Below are 7174 nucleotides of genomic sequence, written 5' to 3' on the forward strand. Positions count from 1 at the left end.
CATGCAGAGCTGTCATTGGCTGAGATAAGTCCGGCCGTGCGTCACGCCTCCACCGTTCCCGGAAATGCATCCGCGGAGGAGCCGTGGAGGAACCATCAGTGTATCCTCGGTTATAGCTCCTCCAGAGAGCCTCCTCGACGCTCGATCCTCGGTCCTCGGTGTGCATTTAGAGAAATGAGACGTCCTTCAAAATGGCGCGCTGAAATTCATTTCCGGGTCACTACCGGAGGACCGAGGAGTCGAGGAGGGGAAATTTGAGTATTGAGAAGCCTCTTATGTGTTTGTTTATATCAGTCTGTTCTTCTTCTCTGTCTTCTGGTTGTTGCCTGTTTTGAATGACGAATACACACTACCGCCGCCTGCTGGTAAGGAGAGTTATTGCCACTCACGCATGCGCAGTTCGTACGTGCTCGGCTTAATTCTTTGCGGTGTCTGGTTCCAGTGCAACACATGGCCAACACGCAGGAGAACACGCCGACGCAACAGAGTGAGCAGAGATAGACTGCGCAAAATATACAGATAGCAGGAGACAGAGAACAGCCATGGTCAGATAGGAAAACATTCAGGATGAAAACTGAACTAAAGAGAACATTTGAAACGTTAGCAGTCTGCGTGATCTGCCTGCAGGGAGGGGCGGGCCGGCCCTGCGAGTAAAGTAACGAGTTACTTTATGTAGAGAGTAACGAAGTAGTGTCATACTTAAGTAATATGTAATATGTAATATATTACTTTTTTTTAGTAACGACTCTGCTGAAATGTTACATTTATAATTTGTAGTTCAGGACCATGGACAATGCAGCTTCCTTGCATTGACAGTTATCTGTGCTGAATTTCCTTTGTCTCATTTTTAATGTTGTGACCTGTCTGGTTTAAATGAGTGTGTTGCTGCTTTGATGAAGCCTAATTTGATAACGTTTCAAATTCATTTCTGAAATATTTCGTTACTAAATATTTCATGAGTAATATAGTTGTCTTTGTTACATTTTATTTGGCATTTGTAAATAATTATGCACATTTACAGATATTTTACATATGAGTGATAACACGTGTTATCAGGGCTATTTTGCACAATAGGTGTGCCTTGAGATTTTGACTTGTCCTTTGGTGTGCCTTGGGCACAAAAAGTTTGGGAACCACTGCTTTAGAGAATCCGAATGCACTTTCACTATCCGACGTGTTTATGATGCGCCAGCGGACGTCATTGTGTGCGTCTGCTGCTGTGGGGTAACCATGGAAACCACAGTTCTCTATACAGCGGACTACAAACATGGATGTTCAATAAGAACGAGGGACTGCTGTAAACTCATCTGGAGACTCTGCTCCGCGCTCTGATGCTGCTGCTTTGCTTTGTGAACGTGGACAACAGAGAAACAGATTCTTCAGGACCAAAGTTGGAATTTAAATAAAAAAGGAAAGTGAAACTTCTGCTCGTCCCCCTCTCCCTCCGGTCCACGTTAATACCAATGATCCCAATACGTATGATTGTATGAACTAAAGATCTTAAATCAATACAGATGTATTTATTATAAACGTTAGTCCTTAACATCTATCTCTGTGTATATCACCATTCAGACATCTTTTAAAAGTTGAACAAACCCCACACAGCTCAGTAAAGACTGAGATGTTGACTTTATTTGATCATTTCAGTGAAAACTAACGTTCATATTTCTCTTTTTGATTATAATACTGATGAACGTTCAGAACAAAGCACTTTGGCAACTTACCACCTATGTTTTAAAAAGCTTAATAAGCACCGCAACTTTCATGATATAATTTCTCGGTCATAATCGGTTGTTTCCGTGAACGGCCGACTGTACACACGGCATCTATTGCACGTCTGTCCGTCCTGGGAGAGGGATCCCTCCTCTGTTGCTCTCCCTGAAGTTTCTCCCATTTTTCCCTTTAAACTGGGTTTTCTTTGGAAGTTTTTCCTTGTACGATGTGAGGGTCTAAGGACAGAGGGTCTGAGGACAGAGGGTCTAAGGACAGAGGGTCTGAGGACAGAGGGTCTGAGGACAGAGGGTGTCGTATTGTCATACTGATATTCTGTACACACTGTGAAGACCACTGAGACAAATGTAACATTTGTGATATTGGGCTATATAAATAAACATTGATTGATTGATTGACTGTTGAGTGACGGCAAATGCTGCGGCCGCAATGCATTGTGGGGCAGCATTTTCGCTTCTCCTGTCGGTTAGGGAGGTCCAGTGGTTCCTAAGCTAAAGGAGGTTATAAAGGAAGTTTGAAACCTCCTTTCCTATCATTCTCATCATTCTAGAGAATTCGAACGGCACTTATCATGGCTGCCACTGAGGGACTTCTGGGTCATTTCACTCCTTTAGGAAGGTTCCTAAGCTAAATGGACTATTCGACTTCAGCCCTAGAGAATTCGAACGGCACTTATCATGGCTGCCACTGAGGGACTTCCGGGTCATTTCACTCCTTTAGGAAGGTTCCTAAGTTAAATGGACTATTCGACTTCAGCCCTAGGCTGAATTTGAATAGTCCATTTAGCTTAGGAAGTAGAACCTTCATAAAGGAGTGAAATGACTAACGTTTATAATAAATACATCTGTATTGATTTTAAGATATTTAGTTCATACAATCATACGTATTGGGATCATTTGTATTAATGTGGACCGGAGGGAGAGGGTGACGAGCATAAGTTTCACTTTCCTTTTTTATTTCAATTCCAACTTTGGTCCTGAAGAATATGTTTCTCTGTTGTCCACGTTCATAAAGCATAAAGCAGCAACATCAGAGCACGGTGCAGAGTCATAGATGAGTTCACAGTAGTCCCTCGTTCTTATTAAACATCCATGTTGTAGTCCGCTGTATAGAAAACTGTGGTTTCCATAGTTTCCCTACAGCAGCAGACGCACAAAATGACGTCCGCTGGCGCATCATAAACACGTCGGATAGTGAAAGTGCATTCGGATTCTCTAAAGTACCGCAGTCTCTTCTCCTAAGTCCTTTTGAATTCTCCTATCCACTATCCCTTAACCCCGTGACGTTTCACTCAGAGGTCAAGGAATAGACGATAGGAGCTGATTTTTAAACTATCCGACTGCAACCATACATTAGCAGGAAACACCTGCAAATAATGAAATGAAAAACAAACAAACTCTGAAAACAAATACAACAGAAAAACGCGCATTTACAGAAATGATGCAAACTAAATACAACACACAAACCCCGAAAACAAACCCAACAAAAAAACGCTGCAAATACCAAAACGATATGCAAAGTTCAAAGCACGTACAAATCCCAAAACACATACAACAAAAACCATTCCGGAAGTGCTCCAGGCCTCTAGGGGGCGCGCTATGTGGAACAGATTGATGTCTGACCAGACATAGAGAGAACGAACAAGAGTGCTGCAAATTGAAGCCGGAGGAAACAAAGTTGATCGAAGTGGAAAAAGTCGATATATAAGAAGGTACGTTTTGATACAAAGAGCGTCATATTTACCCAGCTAGCGTTAGCTTGTTTGGTAAAAGAGCTTGCAAGTCAAGAGACAGCATTGTGCACCTAACATTTCAGATATTGTTTGTTGCATCCATTTCAAATGTTTACAAGGATTGTGCAGGAGTATGACAAAAGTGCAGTTTAGAACCCAATGTATTAAAAAAACAGGAAGAGGATCGACATCCTTTTGTAAATATGACTGTCATGCATATTTTATGTATTTGAAAATAATTATTCAACTGTCTTCTCACTGCAGCAACTACACAAATGTGTATGCACTTCTCATTATTGATAGCCAGTCTGAGCCAGAAGACAAAATGGAGCAAAGGCATTAATTGTTACTATTACCACTTAATTGTTCTATTCTATACTGTAAATCTTATTATAGCTTCATCATTTAATATTACAATACATCACTTTGTCTTTCCCAGCACAGAATACCTGACTGCGGCACACATTGTTGCAGAACTCTCTGCAAAAAGAACAAATACATCTTGCAGCAGGTTCAATATTAATAGAGCCAATGTGTGGGATGGAGCAATCCGCGGCTTCAAAGGTGCCTCATTCGATCCCTCTCATGAGACGTCAGTTAAGTTCACTGATGATGAGGGACACACTGAGGATGGAGTGGACACTGGTGGTCCCAAGCGTGAGTTCCTGACCCTCCTTATGGAATGCCTGAGAATGAAGAAAACATCACGTCAGCAACTGTTTGTGCCCCATGGCGATGTGACTTTCCCAGCCGCTCACTGTCTCAAAATCTGATTCTAAATGTATAATGTTCTCTATAAAGATAGAACTAATACACAATTATGAATGTATAATATAAGCTGTTTTGTGTATTTAATCTACAATTTAATGATGGCTTCTACATATTTCACATAAACAGACAATGAAAAAATGTGTCCTTCATGCTGATAACTAGTGTATGCATCTGCAATTAGTATTCTAAACAGAGTAGTGTGTTGAATCCTTATTTCTTACATTTGAAACAGATACAATAAAAAAAAAGGTGAACTTACTGTTGTGTTCAACTTCTGCCACAAACTGTACATGTTTGCCACAGGAGCCACAGAACACTTGAACTGTCCCCAGATGTTGGCCACAGAAAGGACAAAACATGGCAGCCTGAAAATACATACATTGATGTAGTAAATCCATTTAATCAAGTCAATCAAAAACACACAGTCTAAATAGTGGTTAGCTAAATCCGTTGAATCTGTGTTCTGTCTCTCTCTCTCCATGAATGTCTTCTCTATATTTGTTCTTGAGCATGTCCAATGCACACTACTCTCCTGTCATTACTTTGTCCCTCTTCACATGTTGTCACTTCTCTCTCTCTCTCTCAATTCAATTCAATAGCTGTATTAGCATGACCATAGTTACAGGCAATTGCTAAAGCTCTGTATAGTTGCAACATCTATACACAAATACATACATATCAACAAACTGCTAAGAATTCAAATGTCCTTTTTCCGCGGTACTCACTATGGCCCGTGTTATTTGCCTGCTCTTGATTTGTCCTCTCTTTTAACAATGTTCTTCCCTCACTTTATCTTCTCTTCACGTGAAGCTCTCCTCTCCTCAGCTGGTGTAGTAGTTAGGCACGCTAACGCTAGCTATATAAATATGACGCTCTATGTATCAAAACAAAACGTACCTTCTTATATCTTATATCTAACTTTCTTTCCTCCCGATTTCCATCACTCTTGTTCGTTCTATCTGTGTCTGGTCAGATATCAATCTGTTCCACGTAGCGCGCCCCCTAGAGGCCTGGAGCACTTCCGGAGTGTTTCTTTTTTTTATGTGTTTTGGGATTTGCATATCATTTTGGTATTTGCAGCGTTTTTTTGTTGGGTTTGTTTTCGGGGTTTGTGTGTTGTATTTAGTTTGCATCATTTCTGTAAATGCGCGTTTTTCTGTTGTATTTGTTTTCAGAGTTTGTTTGTTTTTCATTTCATTATTTGCAGGTGTTTCCTGCTTAGGCTATGCCGTGTCTCAATTCAGGGGCTGTACCCTTCGGAGTGCGCAGCCTACACGGTCCACGGAGGACCCAGCCCACGTAGACCGGGTAGGCTGGACCGAGCGGCCTACAAAATGAGACGGTCTAGCCTACGGAGCGCTTCGTATTCTTTCACACACAGTGACGTCACGAGCTACCCACAATGCAACGCGCGCCATAGATATATATATAAATCCGCCATTTTCCTGGAGGTGCTAATATCCTGGAGGTGCTAATGTAAACAGCTAGCTAACGTAGCCAGGCAGAGCGCACTAGGTTTTTTTTCTGAATTAACAACCGAAGAAATCGCTGCATGTCTTCGGATTACATCTCTGGACTTGAGGGGTGTGCTCTAGGTCGTTACCAGCGTAAACTAGAGCTGTGTGGGTTGTCCGATTGCCCTTACAGACTGCCTGCGGATGTATGGAAAAACGACCCTCGAAAGTGGCCTTCGGTCGATTTTGGCAGCATCTACGTCTATATTCTGGAAACACCAGGTGAATACCCCACTTGTCAAAATAATATTATCATGCCAATGCATATATGTGGTATTTTAGAGTTGACTAGATATTGATTAAGGCAATAGACTATGATATTCTGCTTGCACCTCGCGTGAAATGGCACATACCGGAAGTACGGTGTCGCCCTCGGCCCAAAACCCGTATGTGTGTGTGAAAGAATTTACGTCACGTGATACGCGCTGTTCGGTTGCGCTGCTCCAGCAGCCTGCTAGCAAATTAGTTTACAAGCTAACTCAGCTGAAAAGGATCCAGAAACTTTACTTTTTACATTTTTTGGAGATCACCGTCGGCGATGAATTAAAGAGGACCATGGCCAGGTAAATAAGATGAAGCTGTTCCTTTAGCCCCCAGTAATGTTACATTAGTAAGTTAACAAGTAAATTATATATAGCTGATGTAATTTAATCATATTATTTCATATTTAAAATAAGTCTTAATTTTTCTGTACTAATAAAACAATATGTTTTTTAAATAAACAAAAGCATGTTGTATAGATTGATTGTCAACAATAGTAGTGTTCTAATCTTAATAGCTGTGATTATAACAGTTTATATTCTCCTTCTTCCCCTAAACCTGCCAAGATGATGTCCCACTGACCCCAGGTCAGCACCTCCAGGTCCAGCAGCACCGTGCCCCCCCCGCTCTGCTGAAATACACAATTAAACATTTTCTATGACCTATTTCTTGTATTAATAAAATTAAACTGAAGACAGTTTAATGACCTAGAGATACCCTATTATTCCACTGCTTATGTACACATGTTGTAAATAATCTTTAAAACCTCAGTAAATGAAATTAACAATGTGTTTAACAATTACAATTTAATATTGTATTTTCATCTTATCACAAAGTAGAGGTAAGAATATATCCATCCTCTCTCTGCAGCTTAATGTCTTCTATTATTATAACTTTCATCATTGAGACAGAGGAAATCAATCATTAGTTATTTAACATCACCAGCAGTAACACAAATATCAGCAAAAGTGTGTTTATGGAGTTGTTTATTTGTATTATATGTGCAGCAAGTATATAGAAGCAGCTGTTTGGGGAATTAGGGCGGTGGTGGCGAAGTCTATAGGGACTTGGCATGGCAACTGGAAGGTCACCAGTTCAACTCCCGGCAAGACCAAGTGCTACCGAGGTGTCCCTGAGCAAGGCACCGTTCCCTACACTGCTCCCC

At 41.1% G+C, this 7174-nt stretch overlaps 1 long non-coding RNA gene across 1 annotated transcript; it reads right to left on the bottom strand.

The window, feature by feature from the left end:
- Nucleotides 1–1461: 1461 nt before the first annotated feature.
- Nucleotides 1462–5200, bottom strand: LOC117440107 (uncharacterized). The gene is made up of 3 exons (XR_004551215.2): nucleotides 5132–5200; nucleotides 4494–4599; nucleotides 1462–4149 (listed from the first exon to the last, which is right to left on the bottom strand). It is a non-coding gene; the product is annotated as an uncharacterized lncRNA (long non-coding RNA).
- Between the last annotated feature and the right edge of the window lie 1974 nt (nucleotides 5201–7174).

Source organism: Pseudochaenichthys georgianus, chromosome 24 (assembly GCF_902827115.2).
Source record: "Pseudochaenichthys georgianus chromosome 24, fPseGeo1.2, whole genome shotgun sequence".
Taxonomy (NCBI): Eukaryota; Metazoa; Chordata; class Actinopteri; order Perciformes; family Channichthyidae; genus Pseudochaenichthys; species Pseudochaenichthys georgianus.